The sequence below is a fragment of the Mobula birostris genome, chromosome 22 (assembly GCF_030028105.1).
Source record: "Mobula birostris isolate sMobBir1 chromosome 22, sMobBir1.hap1, whole genome shotgun sequence".
Classification (NCBI taxonomy): Eukaryota; Metazoa; Chordata; class Chondrichthyes; order Myliobatiformes; family Myliobatidae; genus Mobula; species Mobula birostris.
In genome coordinates this window covers 13,926,757-13,946,681 of record NC_092391.1, presented here as the reverse complement: position 1 = coordinate 13,946,681, position 19,925 = coordinate 13,926,757, and the positions used below count along the sequence as shown (strand labels likewise).

Below are 19,925 nucleotides of genomic sequence, written 5' to 3'. Positions count from 1 at the left end.
TTGTTTGTTATATATATTAATGATCTGGGTGATGGGGTGGTAAATTGGATGAATAAGTATGCAGATAATACTAAGTTAGGTGGAGTTGTGGATAACGAAGTAGGTTTTCAAAGCTTGCAGAGAGATTTAGACTACTTCGAAGAGTGGGCTGAAAGATGGCAGATGGAGTTTAATGCTGATAAATGTGAGGTGCTACATTTTGGAAGGACTAATCAAAATAGGACATACATGGTAAATGGTAGGGCATTGAAGAATGCAGTAGAACAGAGGGATCTAGGAATAATGGTGCATAGTTCCCTGAAGGTGGAATCTCATGTGGATAGGGTGGTGAAGAAAGCTTTTGGTATGCTGGCCTTTATAAATCAGAGCATTGAGTATAGGAGTTGGGATGTAATGTTGAAATTATATAAGGCATTGGTAAGGCCAAATTTGAGTACTGTGTACAGTTCTGGTCACCAAATTATAGGAAAGATGTCAACAAAATTGAGAGCGTACAGAGGAGATTTACCAGAATGTTGCCTGGGTTTCATCTCCTAAGTTACAGAGAAAGGTTGAACAAGTTGGGTCTTTATTCTTTGGAGCGTAGAAGGTTGAGGGGGGACTTGATAGAGGTATTTAAAATTATAAGGGGATAGATAGAGTTGACGTGGTTAGACTTTTTCCATTGAGAGTGGGGGAGATTCAAACAAGAGGACATGAGTTGAGAGTTAAAGAGCAAAAGTTTAGGGGTAACATGAGGGGGAACTTCTTTACTCAGGCAGTGGTAGCTGTGTGGAACGAGCTTCCTGCAGAACTGGTTGAGGCAGGTTCGATGTTGTCGTTTAGAGTTAAATTGGATAGATATATGGACGGGAAAGGAATGGAGGGTTATGGGCTGAGTGCATGTCGGTGGGACTAGGTGAGACTAAGAGTTCGACACGGACTAGAAGGGCCGAGATGGCCTGTTACTGTGCTGTAATTGTTATATGGTTATAATATCCACAGATTCACCACCCTCTGGCTGAAGAAATTCCTCCTCATTTCAGTTTGAAATAATGCTCCTTTAGAGGCTGGGCACTTAGATCTTAGATTCTCATACTAATGGAAACATCCTCTCTACATTCACTCTATCCAGGTCTTTCAGTATCCCTAAAGTTTCAACCATAAGACCAAAGTAAGACATAGAAGCAAAATTTTGGCCCATCGAGCCTACTCCGCCATTCCATCATGGCTGATTTATTATCCCTCCTGCCTTTACTCCATAACCTTTGATGCCCAGACTGATTGGATCCTTCCCCATTCTTCTGAAAGAAAGCCCTTTAAAGGAAGTTCTCCTGTATGTTCACCATGGAAAAATGTTTTAACGTCCCAACGACAGTGCACCACAGGATAAACGTAAAGAAGTCCAGGTTGCTACTCTGGCAGCCTTCAGTAAGCATTCTACAGTAAAATAAACCCATTTTCCCCTCTCTCAGTCCTAGGCATTCTGCTTCAGTACTTTCCAAAATTTGGCTTCCACTCATATTTGAATAACAAGCATGAAAATGTATTACAAATGAATGAATGTTTTGTTGGGGCAAGCAGACAGAACATAGCTATAATTGATCATTATTGGAGAAACGAGCTTGTTTTCCAAATTACTACTGATAGTATCTTGCTGCAGATAAATGACTTCATTCTTGAGGGGGTTTAATTAGCTTTGTTTCAGAATGCAAAATGCACACACCCTCCAAAAATATAAGTCGCTTCAGCTTATGAGTTGGCAGCAGATGGTAAAACTAACCAACATCTGGAGTCACTGCGGATTATTACATTCTTCATGTTCCCAAGTTCTTATTGGCTGGAGCTTAAGAAATTTCTGAATTTGCATTCTTCATGAGCTGTTATGCTACCTGATTGGCATAAAGTAAAACTTTAGCTACACCATTGTTTTGCTTAATTGTGTGTCCTCTTTTACGTAACAATCTATAATAAGCTATTGAATGCGGTAGGTTGCACAGAACTGAATCAACTCTGTAAAACATACTGTTTATTTATTTATTTATTTGTCCATTCTCTGTTTATTTATTGTGATACAGTGAAGAACAGGCCCTTCTGGCCCTTTGAGCCGTGCCGTCCAGCAATCCCCCAATTTAATCCTAGCCTACTCATGGGACAATTTACAATGACCAATTAACCTCCCAACCGGTATGTCTTGGGAACGTGGGAGGAAACTGGAGCACCCGGAGGAAACACATGCGGTCACGGGGAGAACGTACAAACTCCTCACAGACAGTGAGGGGAAATGAACCCAGGTCGCTAGTGCTGTGAAGCGTTGTGCTAACCACTACCCTACCGTGCCAGTAATATTCCTGCAGTAAAATCTGTACTTATTAAAGAAATAACCAAAGGGAAAACTTATTTATAGTTACTGATTATCTTTTTAGTGCCAGTAGAAGGTGTTCGTGATGGTTTAGGTATTCTGAAAACTTTGCACTTCAGGACAAGGAAGGAGGCAGTTTCCAAGAGACTGCTAAATTGTTAAATGCCATTGTTTATGTCATATTTGAGATTTAAGATCAGATTTAACAACTAATTCATTTCATATTCATTGGAGATAATGTGGGTTGCAAAGTGCAACCCTATTTATTGGTATTGGTTAATACTGTCACATGTACCGAGGTATTGTGGAAACCTTGTCTTGCATATTGTTTATACAGATCAGATCATTGCACAGTTCATGGAGACTGAACATGGTAAAACAATAACAGAATGCAGAATGAAGTGCAAAAGCTACAGAGGAAGCATGAGATCATACAAGGTAGTTTGTGAGGTCAGGAGTCCATCTTACTGTACAAAAGGTCCAGGTAAGAGTCTGATAACGGTGAACTACAAGCTGTCCTTGAGCCTAGTCGTACGGGCTATCAGGCTTTTGTACCTTCTGCCCAACGAGAAAGGAGAGAAGAGAGAAGGGTTGGGTTAGATGGAGAAGTATAGGCCGAGTCCACAGAGGGGAAGCTGGTTTCTGTGATGTGCTGAGCTCTCTACAATTATCTGCAGTTTCTTTGTAGAGGGCAAAACCTGGTGTCGACTGAGTATTGCTTATTGTGCTGAATAAAAAAAAGAAAATGCCGGGATTTTAATTAGCAGCCCAGAAAATATCAGTGAAGTGTAACAGATCCGATGAAAGGTCAGCAACTTGAAACAATAGCTGTGCTACTTAAGCTTTAAACTTCCAACGCTTTTAAACTTTTAAACGTCCAGTCATGACGGTGCCGAGCTACCATGTCCATCAATGTTGTCGCTTGGGCTTAAGTTGTGTTCTCAGTTCTGGAGGCGGTTCTGGGGATAGAGAGGGGAGCTAATGGTCAATTTAGGATTAGAGACAGTGATCAGGGGAGTTGAGAGGTCAATGGCAGTAAATAAAGAATCTAGACAGGAGTTCGAGTTCAGGTCGAAGTGCTCCATGCCGAACGTCAGTGATCCTAGAAGTCATGTTGCAGGCACTGAGGCGATCGGCAGACCCCAGGCCTGTGAGTCTGAGGATCCAGGGGATAAGGACTGGAGACCCAGGGGTGGCCTATCCTGAGGTTGGGGGCCTGTCTGGGTCTGTGGGAGGGACGGGTAAGGGGATGGTTTTGCTGTTGTTGCCTTGTTTGTCTTTGATGCGTGTGTTGTCCTGCTGAACATGGTGGGCGTGCTTTGTTGGTGCTGGAATATGTGGCGACAATTACAGGCTGCCCCCCCCCCATTTGTTAATGCAGACACCACGTTTCACCGTATGTCTCGCTGACCATGTGATAAATAAGCCCGAATCCAACACACGCACAGAATGTCACAATGAGCGCTGTCAACAAATGCGGAGGAAAGGCGGACTCCAACGTAGTCATAGTCATAGTCATACTTTATTGATCCCAGGGGGAAATTGGTTTTCGTTACAGTTGCACCATAAATAATAAATAGTAATAGAACCATAAATAGTTAAATACTAATATGTAAATTATGCCAGTAAATTATGAAATAAGTCCAGGACCAGCCTATTGGCTCAGGGTGTCTGACCCTCCAAGGGAGGAGTTGTAAAGTTTGATGGCCACAGGCAGGAATGACTTCCTATGATGCTCTGTGCTGCATTTTGGAGGAATGATTCTCTGGCTGAAGGTACTCCTGTGCCCACCCAGTACATTATGTAGCAGATGGGAGACATTGACCAAGATGGCATGCAACTTAGACAGCATCCTCTTTTCAGACACCACTGTCAGAGAGTCCAGTTCCATCCCCACAACATCACCGGCCTTACGAATGAGTTTGTTGATTCTGTTGGTGTCTGCTACCCTTAGCCTGCTGCCCCAGCACACAACAGCAAACATGATAGCACTGGCCACCACAGACCCGTAGAACATCCTCAGCATCGTCCAGCAGATGTTAAAGGACCTCAGTCTCCTCAGGAAATAGAGACGGCTCTGACCCTTCTTGTAGACAGCCTCAGTGTTCTTTGACCAGTCCAGTTTATTGTCAATTCATATCCCCAGGTACTTGTAATCCTCCACCATGTCCACACTGACCCCCGGATGGAAACAGGGGTCACCGGTACCTTAGCTCTCCTCAGGTCTACCACCAGCTCCTTAGTCTTTTTCACATTAAGCTGCAGATAATTCTGCTCACACCATGTGACAAAGTTTCCTACAGTAGCCCTCACCTTGACCTCATCTCCCTTGCTGATACATCCAACTATGGCAGAGTCATCCGAAAACTTCTGAAGATGACAAGACTCTGTGCAGTAGTTGAAGTCCGAGGTGTAAATGGTGAAGAGAAAGGGAGACAAGACAGTCCCCTGTGGAGCCCCAGTGCTGCTGATCACTCTGTCGGACACACAGTGTTGCAAGCACACGTACTGTGGTCTGCCAGTCAGGTAATCAAGAATCCATGACACCAGGGAAGCATCCACCTGCATCGCTGTCAGCTTCTCCCCCAGCAGAGCAGGGTGGATGGTGTTGAACGCACTGGAGAAGTCAAAAAACATGACCCTCACAGTGCTCGTTGGCTTGTCCAGGTGGGCGTAGACACGGTTCAGCAGGTAGGCGATGGCATCCTCAACTCCCAGTCGAACTGTAGGGGATCTAAGTGTAGGTGAACTGGAGGGGATCTAAGTGTGGCCTGACCATAGGCCGGAGCAGCTCCAGAACAAGTCTCTCCAGGGTCTTCATGATGTGGGAGGTCAATGCCACCGGTCTGTAGTCATTGAGGCCGCTGGGGCGCGACGTCTTCGGCACAGGGACGAGGCAGGACGTTTTCCACAGTACAGGAGCCCTCCGGAGCCTCAGGCTCAGGTTGAATACATGGTGAAGTACTCCACATAGCTGAGGGGTACAGGCTTTGAGCAACCTGGTACTGACACCATCCGGTCCTGCAGTCTTGCTTGGGTTGAGACGTTTCAGCTGTCTTCTCACCTGTTCAGCTGTGAAGCTCACTGTGGTGGTTTTGTGTGGGGGAGATTCTGACCAGAATTTATTCATAAGAATTCCAACAGAGTATTGGTGGCTCGGCTGAGCAACACCATGAGGCGTAGTATTCTCAAAACTAGTAGCCCACGATTAGCACTAATCAGGCGTCTGCATTAAAAAGAGCGAGTTGTTTGAGAAAAACACAAGGAACTCTAAATGATTAACGACTCTCCTTAAACAACAATTAATCAATCCAGGTGCTCAAAAAATCTCGGATCCCAACACACTCCGGCACTTAACCATGAAAGCTGCAGAAGTGCCACACCTGCCTGTTTACCTCCTCACACGCCACCATTCAGGGCCACAAACAGTCCTTCCAGCTGAGGTAATACTTCACCCGCAAGTCTTTCAGGATCATCTACTGTATCTAGTGCTCCCAGTGTGGCCCCCTCCACATTGACGAGATCTGATGTAGGTTTGGAGCCATTTTGTCAAGCAACATCTGCAACAAGGTAGATTTCCTGGTGGTCAAAAAATTTAAGTCCACTCCACAGTCATATTCTGACATGTCATAGTCACAGTCATAGTCATACTTTATTGATCCCGGGGGAAATCGGTTTTCGTTACAGTTGCACCATAAATAATAAATAGTAATAGAACCATAAATAGTTAAATAGTAATATGTAAATTATGCCAGTAAATTATGAAATAAGTCCAGGACCAGCCTATTGGCTCAGAGTGTCTGACCCTCCAAGGGAGGAGTTGTAAAGTTTGATGGCCACAGGCAGGAATGACTTCCTATGACGCTCTGTGCTGCATCTCGGAGGAATGAGTCTCTGGCTGAATGTACTCCTGTGCCCACCCAGTACATTATGTAGTGGATGGGAGACATTGTCCAAGATGGCATCCAACTTGGACAGCATCCTCTTTTCAGACACCACCGTCAGAGAGTCCAGTTCCATCCCACAACATCACTGGCCTTACGAATGAGTTTGTTGATTCTGTCGGTGTCTGCTACCCTCAGCCTGCTGCCTCAGCACACAACAGCAAACATGATAGCACTGGCCACCACAGACTCGGAGAATATCCTCAACATCGTCCGGCAGATGTTAAAGAACCTCAGAATCCTCAGAAAATAGAGACAGCTCTGACCCTTCTTGTAGACAGCCTCAATGTTCTTTGACCAGTCCAGTTTATTGTCAATTCGTATCCCCAGGTATTTGTAATCCTCCACCATGTCCACACTGACCCCCTGGATGGAAACAGGGGTCACTGGTACCTTAGCTCTCCTTAGGTCTACCACCAGTCCACGGTGTCCTCTACTGCCATGATGAGGCCAAACTTAGTTTGGAGGAAAGAAGAAGAAGAATGGCCCTTAACTCGGCAGTGGAGTTATCGGGGCACCGTCATGACAGTGTTTCCATAGCAAGCTATTCTTGTTTTTACGAGATCAAGTTGCTAGCTCAACGCTCAGCCGGACTTGGATTTGAACTCGGGAACTGTCGCTCCGGAGTCCAGCACTGATATTATTGTGCCACCAAGCAGGATAGTTTGGAGGAGCAACACCTCATATTCCGTCTGGTTAGCCACCAACCTGATGAGGTAATTTTCCCCCTCTCCCTTCTACAGTATATTTTTTTCCATTCCATATTCTGGCTTCTCTCTTACCCCTCCTATTTCCTCATCTACCTATCACCTCCCTTTGGTGACACTTCCCCTTCTCCCATGGTCCACTTTCTTCTCCTATCAGATTCATTCTACTTCAGCCCTTTACCTTTTCCACCTATCACCTCCCAGCTTGTCACTTCATCCCCCCCTTTCCCCAACCACCTACCTTCCCCCTCACCTGCCTTTTAATGTTTTGAAGTTACAAAACATAACAGTTTTGAGTTGCAAAGGAAAAGAGGGTAGGGTAGGAACATAAAGGTCTCTGATTGGATGACGCCATGATTGACATGGGCCATTTCTCTTCTCTCTCCATTAGCACAGTCTAATGTGCTGGGCATGTTCTATAGCCCTTGAACTTTGGAACTTTTCCATTCATTTGTTTATGTTCTTAGCATGTAAAAGTCTTTGTTTCATAGATCTTATGTTCCAGAATTCATCTTCTCTACCTGTCCCCTCCATCTCTGCCACCTCCCCCACACCTCTCCTGTGGCACCTCACCCTCACCATTCACAACATCCTTTGCCTCCACCAGATTTGCAAACTTGCCCTCTGCCGTGTGTGTGTGTGTGTGTGTGTGTGTGTGTGTGTGTGTGTGTGTGTGTGTGTGTGTGTGTGTGTGTTTTTTTAATACAATTCATGTGGCTGTCGATTGTCGATTTCGACAATGACGATTATGTTTGTATATCTCATCTGATGTGTGTTTGAAGGTAGAGGCCATTTCTTGAGCAGCCACAGCCGTTCACAGTGGGGACAAGGGTGTTGTGCCCTCAAAATCAGGACAACTGTTACTGCTGCTTTCCTGTTCTGTCGGGCGGCCTCCAGTCTGCATGATGTCCATCTTCTAGGTTGCCGTGAGCAAGTTTAACCAAGGTGCACTAACCAATTCTGTCTCACGCTCTACGTTCCAGATGCTGGGGAGGAAGCCGCTATAAACGATGCTGGCTTTCACACGATCTTTACACCTCTTACAAGGTCTGCACCAGTTTCTGATCCCTCATGGTAACTGTCCATAAAACAGCTTCTTAGGGAGTCCTCCGTGCGCATGACATGTTTGGTCCAGTGAAGTTGTGCTTTCAGGATCATGACTTCAATACTGGAAGTCTTTGGCTTATGAGGATTTCCAGGTTTGTGATAGGGTCACATGCCAGCAGATAGCCAGAATGGATTTCAGGCAGTGCATGTGGATGTGTTCCTGCAGCTCGAGTTCCCTTTTTCTCTGTACCACTGCTGTAAAACCACAAACTCCAAGACACGTCAGTGATATTAAACCCGATTCTGATTCTGAGTTACAAATGTGACATTTGACCCAAAAAAAAATCAAACAGCAAAAGAAAAACAGCCGTGGTGAAATGTGTGAACTGTAGCTGGTGGTTAATAAATCAGATTTACACACACCCTCAAGATACCGGAAATTCCACAGATTCAATTTTTAATACTAACAGTCAAACACACACACCTCCAAAAACCTACTTTAAAAAAGAGTTTATTATTGGACGTTGATGAAACTCAGCCTGTTTTTAATGCCATCCATACATAGTATTTTAAGAGTGATTTTATTTAACATGGGGGTATTGAACATGCACTATTCATAAGTTGCTTTTGCTAGCAGACTTAGGCTACGTCCACACTACGCCGGATAATTTTGAAAACGCAGCTTTTTGTCTTCGTTTTCACCTTCTGTCCACGCTGAAACACCCCCCGAAAACGGAGATTTTCAGAAACGGTCTCCAGAGTGAATAAATCTGAAAACGCCGAATATCCGTTGTAGTGTGTATGGGGTAAACAGAGAGATTTTAAAATGCTGTCATGACAACACCACAACAACAATGCTTTTTCTGCTTCTGCTTGGTACTGTGCAAGCACTGCCGTACGGCTGTTATAACGTGCAGTCGGTGTGAACGGCGTGAGAGTTAAATTGTAAAGTGAGCTTTTTTGACTATTTAAAAACGCTGTCATGACGTGCCGGAACAGATGGTGGCAGTGCGGCATTTCGCTGTTTTCTTGAACGCAACCCCCCACATAACCTAACAATTTCAGAACAGACGGCAACGAGACTGAAGCCAGAAGAGTTAGAAATGTATTCACCAAATGCTTTGACCCATAGCTTACTGAATAAATAAGTATACTCACTTTGCCCTGTTTTCTGTCCTTGCTTGTATGAAGGTGGTTTACCTATTTATGCAAGTACTTCTCTGACAATAGGTGTGTAACAGCCTACTGTAACATTGTATGGAAATACAAGATAGCACAGATGCAGACAAGTTTTATACATTTAACAAGGTGCTTTATTAATGCAACAGAGTTAGTTTTTCAACGTTCGTCGTCAGCCAGGTCATACTGTCCGTGAACTCCCGGTCGGTTGCCTCCATACGCTCCAGTATTTGTTTTTTTTAGTTTTAAGTCCTCCTGCACCAGAGCCAAGAGCAATTCCTTTCAAGTTTTTCTACTCTGTAACTGGACAAAGGCGCATCATTTTCTCTTCACTTGTTTTCTGTGTGTCCTGCACGTGCCCAGTAGAGGAGATTCGCCCAAATATCCATGTTAGTGTGGACAGAGATATTTTGAAAAACGCTTAGTGTGTACGCCTGTCGTTTTTACTCGAAACCAGTGTTTTCAAAATTATCCAGGGTAGTGTGGACGTAGCCGAAAAGAAGGACAATGTCGCAGGCACATGGAACCCTACAGGTCTCCTCTAAACCACACACCACTGTGATTTGAAAAGTATATCGTCTTTCCTTTATCGTCATTGGTTTGAAATCTATGTCTCCTCACCACTTCCTCAAGGTCTTGTCAGCACTCGCAGATCCTGAGAAACAAACAATCAGATAAAAAGGTAAGATTAGCTTTTTTTGTCACATGTCCATTAAAACAATGAAACATACAGTGAAATGTGTCATTTGCTTCAACAACCAACACTATCCAAAGACATGATGGGAGCAGCCCACCGGTGCCACCCCGGACTCCAGTGCCAACATACCCACAAATTACACCTGTACTAAAAAGACTAAGGAGCTGGTGGTAGACCTGAGGAGAGCTAAGGTACCGGTGACCCCTGTTTCCATCCAGGGGGTCAGTGTGGACATGGTGGAGGATTACAAATACCTGGGGATACGAATTGACAATAAACTGGACTGGTCAAAGAACACTGAGGTTGTCTACAAGAAGGGTCAGAGTCGTCTCTATTTCCTGAGGAGACTGAGGTCTTTTAACATCTGCCAGACGATGCTGAGGATGTTCTCCGAGTCTGTGGTGGCCAGTGCTATCATGTTTGCTGTTGTGTGCTGGAGCAGCAGGCTGAGGGTAGCAGACACCAACAGAATCAACAAACTCATTTGTAAGGCCAGTGATGTTGTGGGGATGGAACTGGACTCTCTGATGGTGGTGTCTGAAAAGAGGATGCTGTCCAAGTTGCATGCCATCTTGGACAATGTCTCCCATCCACTACATAATGTACTGGGTGGGCACAGGAGTACATTCAGCCGGAGACTCATTCCTCCGAGATGCAACACAGAACGTCATAGGAAGTCATTCCTGCCTGTGGCCATCAAACTTTACAACTCCTCCCTTGGAGGGTCAGACACCCTGAGCCAATAGGCTGGTCTTGGACTTATTTCATAATTTACTGACATAATTTACAGATTACTATTTAACTATTTATGGTTCTATTACTATTTATTATTTATGGTGCAACTGTAACAAAAACCAATTTCCCCCGGGATCAATAAAGTATGACTATGACTATAACTATGACTACGTCCTTCAAACATGGAAGGGAACTGGTGCCCCCAGAGGAAACCACATGGTCATGGGGGAATATACAGACTTCCTATAGAGCAGTGGGAGGTGAAACTAAATCACAGGCACTGTAAAGCATTTTGCTAACCACCACACTACCACGCCACCCCACATATATTCATTAGCTACCTCCTCTACCTAACAAAGTGGCTACTGAGTGTATGTCCATGGCCTTCTGCTGCTGTAACCCATCCTGTTCAAAGTTTGACATGTTGTGTGTTCAGAGATGTTCCCCTGCAAACCACTGTTGTAATACATAGTTATTTGTGTTGCTGTCAGTTTGAGCCAGTCTTGCCACTCTCCTTTGATCTCGCTCTTTAGTAAGGCACTTTTGCCCACAGAACTGCCACTCACTGGATGCTTTTAACGAGACTGTTGTGCATGAAAATCCCAGGAGATCAGCAGTTTCTGACATACTTAAACCACCCCGTCTAGCACCAGCAATTATTCCACAGCCAAAGTCACCTAGATCACATTTCTTCCCCATTCTGATGTTTGGTCTCAGCAACAGCTGAACTTCTTGATCACGTCTGAATGCTTCCATGCATTGAGTCGCTGCCACACGATTGACTGATTAGATATTTACATTAACGAGTAGGTGTATAGGTGTACCTAATAAAGTGGCCATTAAGTGTCTACTCTGGACTTCTTATGGTTCACAATTGAACTGTTAGTGATAAAGAAAAAGGAAATATATAATGACACATTTAAATACGTTTACTACAACATTTCCAATGTCTGCTACTGTAGGTTCCTTGGTATTTAGGTTCTCTGTTGGAATGTTACTCCAAGAGGACCACAACCTTGTCGTAGGGTTTGGAGACTTGCATTCCTCAATGACCCGTTGAGCTATGTTGACTGGAGTCAGAGCTTTATGCTTTGTCTCTAGGTGGAGTCACCCATTCCAAACAGGTCAAAGGGCAGAGACCAGACTCAAAGTGGTCCACTGGCCTTCCAGGTTCGGGGTTTCAGCTCAGGCCCAACAACCCAGAATGGTCAAACAAAATTGTTGTGGAAACAGCAATGAAGAGCCCTTCTACAGCTGAGTGTGATGGTATTCCTGAGTCTCCACCTGGGACTTGTATGACTGACAGTAGTGAAAACTGAGAGGAAAGAACTGACATGATGAAGGAAGCCCTGAAAACCACCAGAGACAGAGGATCTTCATTGCTGCCCTAAACACCAGCGGTGTAGCGGGCAGTCGGTAAGTTGGAATGCTCAGTATGAACTAGGATCTATTTCGTGTGCTGTTAAATTAGTTTATTGAACTTTGAAGCTTTCGTCGGGAAAACCTGTCTTCACATCTGAAAAATGAGCAGAGGAGTGTTAAAGATTAAATTTCTTATTTGGATCTCTAAGCAATTTTGTTTTTTAGTAATTGGCTTTTTGCAATCTCAATGTGTCACTATCTTATGCCTGCAAAACTTTAATCAATAAATAAGGATAGAAAATGATTTGAGATAGCATCGCACAAAGGTGTTGCAAGATTGTTGTTTAACATACAGTGTGTAAACTCAGGTGACTGAGACCAAATCATAGACTTGCAATATATTTAACATCCAATGACAAATCTGTGATTTAATTTTTTGTATCTCTGCTTCTATTGCTATAATTTGTGTAAACAGTAATTTCCATTCAACATAATAAATCATATTCTCTCCATAATTCTCTATCATTTCTGTTCTACAATGCCTGCTATTATTTGCAGCATTTACTTTTGAAAAGACTCCACTACAGCTGTTTTGTTAAGTGCCATGATGGACTATTAGTTCATACTACTCAAGTATTTTAAGGAGATATCACCAAATTTGTTTCTTTACCCACTGTTAAGGGAAATAGATCATTGTGATTAATTCCATTCAGGCCCCTTATCATCTTATTTATTGACCTTCTGTGGGCTGCTTCAAAAACTTCTAAATATACTTCTTTTGAATTACTCTCGCAGCTATCTGCAGCACGTAATTTCCCTTTAAGCAACGTACTTTTGAACTGACAGTGAACTACAGATTTCACAATCTTCTGAAGGATACGGTGGACTTAAATCTCAAGCAGGCAGGCTCGGCACCTTTAAGCATAAGAAGGTAATCGCAATAGCCGGAAGAGAGGGAGGAGGGGTGGGCTCCAAGCCAGGCTGAAATGCAGAGCCTCTACCCAGCATCTTGTTCACTAACGTGCAGTCACTGGAGAACAAGGCTGAGGGCCTAAGGGCAAGATTTGCTGTATTGAAGGGAAATGAGGAATTGTTATGTTCTGTGTCTTATCGAGACATGGCTTACTCCAAGCACTCCACTTTCGGTGATCAGACCTGAAGGCTTCTCAATACATGGGATTGACCAAACTGCTGACTTGAAAAAGATAAAAGGTGGATGTGGGTGCTTCATGATAAACTCTCTGTGGTACTCCAGTATGGGGATTTGTCGTACTCCTGTCCTCCTGTCCCCCTAACGATCAACTGAGAACCGTTCTATTTACCAAAAGAGTTCTCTTCCATGATCCTGACCGCAGTTCACATACCACAAACTGCCAAATGTAATTAGGCACTTGATACAAAGCACACTGCCATCACCAAACAAGAACCGGGCCACCCTGTTGGGGACTTCATCCAGACTTGTATGAAGAAATCTCTGCCCAATTACCATCAGCATATAACCTGTAGCACCACAGGTCCTAACACATAGACCACTGTTATATTAAGATAATGAATGCCTGCCATTCCATGCCCAGATGGCATTTCGGGAAATCTGATCACTTGGCTGTCCTTTTACTTGCATTCAGGGAGAAGCTAGAGAACAAGGCTCCAGAGATAAAGACAATTAAGAGGTGGTCACTGGAGGCAGAGAAGAGGCTACGGGATTGCTTTGAGTTGCTGGACTGGGCTGTGTTCAAGGACCCACCTGTGGATCTGAGTGAATAAACCATGGTTTTCTTGGACTTTATAAAAACAGTGGTAGACGAGCTTGCCCACTCAAAATAATTCAGAGACTTCCCCAACCCGAAGCCCTGGATGAACGGTGAGATCTGCAATCTGCTGAGGGCCAGATCAGAGACATGCAGGTCTAGCATCCAAATAAGTTGCAAAAGGTCCCAGTAAGATCTCTGGAAGGCCAGAGATGGGCGAACTGGCAATTCTGAACTAAGCTTGAATCAATGATGGATGCTCGACAACTGTGGCAGGGCTTGAGTGCTATTACCAGTTACAAAGTGAAACCAAGTGACATGGGTGACAACAAGGCTTCACTTCCAGATGAGCCTAGTGCCTTAAATGCTCACTTTGACCATCAAAACATGGAAGAGCCTTCATGAGTTCCCACAGTCCCTGATGACTCAGTCTTTGAGGCCGATGTGAGAGCATCCTTCAGGCGGGTGAACCCACAGAAAGCATCCGGCCCAGATGGAGTACCTGGCCATATACTAAAGACCTGTGTGGATCTACTGGATGGAGTGTTCACCAATATCTTTAACCTCTCATTTTGGCAGTCTGAAGTACTCGGGTGCTTCAAGAAGCTTTCAATTATACTGTGCCTCAGAAGACCATGGTAACCTGCCTCTACAACTATTGTCCAGTAGCACTTACACCCACTGTGATGAAACATTTTGAGAGGTTAGTGATGAAACAAATCAAGTCCTACGTGAGAAGTGACTTAGATCCACTCCAATTTGCCTACCAGCACAACAGGTCCACAACAGATGCCATTTCATTGGCTCTTCACTCAATACGGGAACCTCTGGACATCAGGATTATCTTTATCAACTACATCTCAATATTCAGTACCACCATCCCCTCAAAACTAATCAACAAGCTTCAAAACCTTGACCTCAATACCTCCTTGTACAATTGGATCCTCAGTTTCTTCACTTGCAGACCCCAGTCAGTTTGGATTGGCAGAAACATCGACTCCACAATCTCCATCAGCACAGGTGCACCACAAGGCTGTGTGCTTAGCTCCCTGCTCTACTCCTTTTGCAGCTATGATTGTGTGGCTAAGCACAGCTCCAATGCCATATTTAAGTTTGCTAACAACACCACTGTCATCAGCCAGATCAAAGGTGGTGACAAATCAACAGATAGGAAGTCCAAAGCAACTTCTCACTCAACGTCAGCAAGATCAAGGAGCTGATTATTGACTTGAGGAGGAGGAAACCAGAGGTCCATGAGTCAGTCCTCATTAGAGGATCAGAAGTGAAGGGAGTCAGCAATTTGAAATTCCAGGGTGTTATCATTTCAGAGGACTTGTCTGCGGTCCAGCACATAAAAGCAATTACAAAGAAAGCAAGGCAGCCTCTCTAATTCCTTAGAAGTTTGCAAAGATTTGGCGTGACATCTAAAACTTTGACAAACTTCTATAGATGTGTGATAGGTAGTATATTGACAGGTTGCATAACAGCCTTGTATGGAAACACCAATACCCTTGAACAGGAAATCCTACAAAAGGTAGTGGATATGGCCCAGTCCATCATAAGTAGAGCCCTCCCCACCGTTCAGCACATCTACACAGTGTTGTCGTAGGAAAGCAGCATCCGTCATCAGGGACTCTCACCACCCAGGTCATGCTCTCTTCTCGCTGTTACCATCAGGAAGAAGGTACAGGAGCATCAAGCCTCACACCACCAGGTTCAGGAACAGTTATTACCCCTCAATCATCAGGCTGTTGATCCAGTGGGGATAACTTCACTCAACTTCACCTGCCCCAACACTGAACTGTTTCCAAGGACTGACTTTCAAGGACTCTTCATCTCATAGTCCAGATATTTATTACTTATTTATTTGTTTCTATTATTATTTATTTTCCTTTTTCCATTTGCACAGGATCTTGTCTTTTGCACATTGGTTGGTTCATCTGCGTGTGGTTTTTCATTAATTCCATTACTTTTCTTGGATTTACTGACTGTGCCTGCTGGAAAATGAATCTCAGGGTGGTATATGGTGACATATAGGTACTGTACTTCCATAATAAATTTACTTTGAACTTTGAATTAAATCTGCCTTCAACCTTCTCTGGTTCCAAAGAAAACAATTCTAATCCATCCAATCTTACTGGTAGCTAATATTTTCCCTTCCAGAAAACACTGTCATATAACTCTTCTCCACTCTCTCAAGTTCAATCCCATCTTTCATGTAGTATAATGAGTTTTTATTAAGAGCCTCCTTGGCTCGATTGTTTTAGTGATTGCCAACACACCTATCTGAAAGTCTCTGCTGGAACTGTTGTGGTGAGTACAACAGGAAGGAAGAGGTCAGAAACTCTGATCTCTGATCCTGAGCAGGTGACCATTTGTATTAATGAGCATAGATGAAGACTGGGGCATAGTCCCTCAAATTCAAGTTTCATGTCAAGTTTGTTGTCATTCACCAATAGACATGTACACAGCTAAATGAAACATCGTTCCCCTGGGGCCAAGGTGCAAAACCTCAGTATATACAGTCTAGTCACACACTGAGCACATAGTCACGACGTAACACAATACAGTCACAAAATAATATTGGCATATTTTCCTGAGAGGCATGGCCTAAAGATTGATGATGTATGGGATGTTGTCCTGGAGTCATATTTCTACAAGAACAAGCACTCAGCAGTTCCTCATCTCACACTGGGTCAGATGCAGGCAAAGGTAATTCAGCTTGTATTTCAAGGAGTGAATATTGAACAGTAGAGCCGTCCTGCAGGGGTTGGCCTTTTAACCTAACACGGATTTCAGTGCACTAGCTCCACCTTTGTTTTCTCTCACACTGCTTCCTCTTCAATGTTTGGAGTTTACAGATTTTGATGATGCTTTGGACTGTCCCCTCGCCTCCAAATCCAGAAGATCCAAATCCATGAATCGAAACAGACAGTATAACACAATCGAAGGTGCTACCGTTCTGATAAGACATTAAAATGGTCTTCTCAGTTGAATATAAAACTTCCCAAGAACAATTCCCTGAAGATCTGAATAGTTCTTTCAAACACTTGTTTACAGGCTAGGGTAGCAAGGCAGCGTAATGCTTTACTGCACCAGTGATTGGCATTGGGATTCAGTTCCCAGCTGTGTATTAGGAGTTTGCAACTTACATCTCCCCATCACCACGTGGGTTTTCACGGGAGCTCTGGTTTCCTCCATCATTAGGGTTAGTGAGTTGGAGACATGCCATGTTGGAACTGGAAACATGGTGATGCTTGCAGGCTACTCCCAGCACAACCCTTAGATCACGTTAGTCACTGATATAAATGCTGCATTTCACTGTCTCAGTGTTTCCGTTGTGATGGGGATCAAAGTCATCAGAGAGACGCTGAAGTTCTGGATATGAAAGTCTTTATTCATCACGACAAACAGGCATTCCCTTGGAGACACTCTTGGTAGAGGCTCGCAAATCCAAAAGTACATCACATTTTTATACCCTTAAGATCAAAGGTAACAGCAGGTCCTACAATACACTTTCAATAATTACCATGGTATTGTTTACTTCAATGTTTTGGGTTGACAATACTTCCTTTGAATTACAAATCTCCAGCGGGAAACACCACTGAATGTTTAAACACCACTGTTGACACAGATATTCTAAAAACTTCAGAAGAGAGCGAGCCACACACCAGAGCACACAATAGATCAGCTATTGATAACAACTTTACCTGTGACCATGTTTAATATGCTAAGTGACAACATCAGCCCGGTGTGTTAGCTGGAACTCAGTCACAGTGGGTGCAAATTCCTCTGCCATGTTGCCTGGTCTGATGCAAGCCAATTAACACCACCCCACTATCTTAACACTTGGCTGACACATATGCAATCTTTAAGTCTGTGGGCCTGTCTAGTTTCCATTTACTGGTTGAAACTTACAATAAGAACTGAAGACTGGTTCTTGTTTGGTATATTCATACAACTCCAGAATATTCTTTAATAGTTTTGATGTATATGTGACAAATAAAGCTAAAGCTAAGTTATGCTAAGCTTATTCCTTAAGCCACACTTCAACAGCAAATGCTCTTCGAAAGTACTTCATTGACTCTCAAGTGTTCTTGGGATGACCCAAGAGTAAGACTTTGTTTAATATAAAGGTGGTGGGGTGGAGATACACTTATATTAAAGGTAGTGTAAGGTGCTCCTTCCCTCCTCTAGCCTGCAGGTCACCCTTGGGCAAGGTGTAGCACCTGCTTACCCCCCGATCAGGGTCACATGAAGCCCTGGGAGCAGGTGGTGGATGGTTGTATGAGTAGCTGGTGTATATCACAAGTCCTGGTGACCACTGATGCCAGGCAGACAATCTCTGAAGAGTATTGATATTGGCTGGGGTCACCTGTCTTGTAAAGACACTGCCCAGAAGAAAGCAATGACAACCCACTTCTGTAGAAATTTTCACCAAGAACAATCATGGTCATGGAAAGACCATGATCACCTACCTCATACAACACAGCACATAATGAATGGATAATGATATAATAATCAATATATGGAAGTGTAAGTCCTTCTTTCTCTACTGCATCTTTCAGATTGATTATTCCACCATATATTGCATGGCTGATTGTGAGATCTTGTTTGCACACTATGTGCTACACCACCCTACTTCACAGTAGTGAATTGTTTAGAATAATATTAATTGGACGTGAAACATTTTGGGAGATAGATAGGACACAAAAATATGAATCACAAATCGACTTACACCTATAATTATGCATTATAAACCCATGGAATGCACACTTAAAGATGCTTCAAGATCCATGTTATTTTGAGGACCCTTCATTCTGTGCAGCATACAGGATTACATTAGCGAGTGGCCTGTATGTGGAGTATGATAGATTGAGTGGTTTGATGAATTAATCCGGAAAGCTAAGGTAGCATTAATTATTTATGGAAGCATCTCTAAGCTATTCTCGCTTCAGGTATAGTTGAATATATTCAGCCAAAGCCCACCTGTGACAAGCTTTTCCCCGGCATTAAGCGGTGGAGAATCAATGCGATCAAATGTACCTTAAATGATAACTGGAAGGAAAGAACAGCAACAAAATTATTTGCCTAAGATAATATTGTATTCCATCTGTGGTCGATTCATATGATCAGATTGTGTTCATTGGTAAAGTACTTGGTCAAAATCGCAGCTAATTTTGGCACTGTTTTGTTTCCTGATGTGTGCACCTCTGATCCGTAACCCCTGCATGGCTTCAACAGGAAATTCACCCAAATGAGTTGAGTAAATCCAACTGACAGCTAGCCCTGGGCTTGAATACAGGACTTCCGGCATGGGATCTCTCATGGCACAGGTTTCTAGGTCACCGCAGGATTGCTCGCTCATTAATCTTTTCTTTTAGCTCAGCGGAAATAATTATTGAAGATATTTTTGTTATCCTGTAATAGCACTGAAGATCTATTTATCAAAACAACATTTGTTATAAATTCTACCAAACTATTTTTAGAGTAGGAATTAATAAGCAGAAAACTGCAGTGACTAATTATGATGTGAAAACAGTCCCAGAAGCTAACCTTTGGTCAGTATCTGTCTTGCAGTTTCAATTCTGTTTCACTTTTTTTCCCTCTGTAAGATCTCAAATGCATTCTGAGAAAATCAATAAAAAAATGCCAGAGGGGAGCTGGGATAAAGAAATGCTCCACCCATATGAAACCCACCAAAAACTAATAACCCTCATTCCGTATGGTTGTCGAGTTCTATTCTTCTATCAAGACTAAAAATTGTTACTATAGCAATGTGAATCAAATAACTTCACTGGAGCTGTAAAGGTCTGCTGTTCAAATTTTATTCTCTCTATCTTATAGCGTCACAGTCTCCTCTCCCCATGGTTTTACTGTACAATTGATTCTGAAGATTCCTTTTCTCCATAAGATGCATCGATCCATTCCAATTCTACTGAACGTTGAGTTAACAAGAACATTGTTTAACTGGTTTGTATTCAGAATGTTCTCACTTAAAAGGAAATTCTGTACATATAAAGGCTGTGTGGTTGTGTAAGTTATATTATCATGCAGGAACATAACTGAATTGCTGATAAGCCTGAATGTTTTCAGTGCCTAAAATGTCTGATTCTCTTTATCCTTTCAAAGCCCTTTCTATTGAACAGTGAAAACTTCTTTCAA

The 19,925-nt window shown here is 43.3% G+C and overlaps 1 long non-coding RNA gene across 1 annotated transcript in view; it reads right to left on the bottom strand.

Annotated features, from left to right (window-relative positions):
* Window positions 1-9,140: 9,140 nt before the first annotated feature.
* LOC140186179 (uncharacterized) overlaps window positions 9,141-19,925 on the bottom strand; it is a 29,091-nt gene continuing 18,306 nt past the window's right edge. The window contains exon 3 of the long non-coding RNA XR_011882806.1: window positions 9,141-9,873. This is a non-coding gene — a long non-coding RNA (uncharacterized lncRNA). The remainder of the gene's footprint in view (window positions 9,874-19,925) is intronic.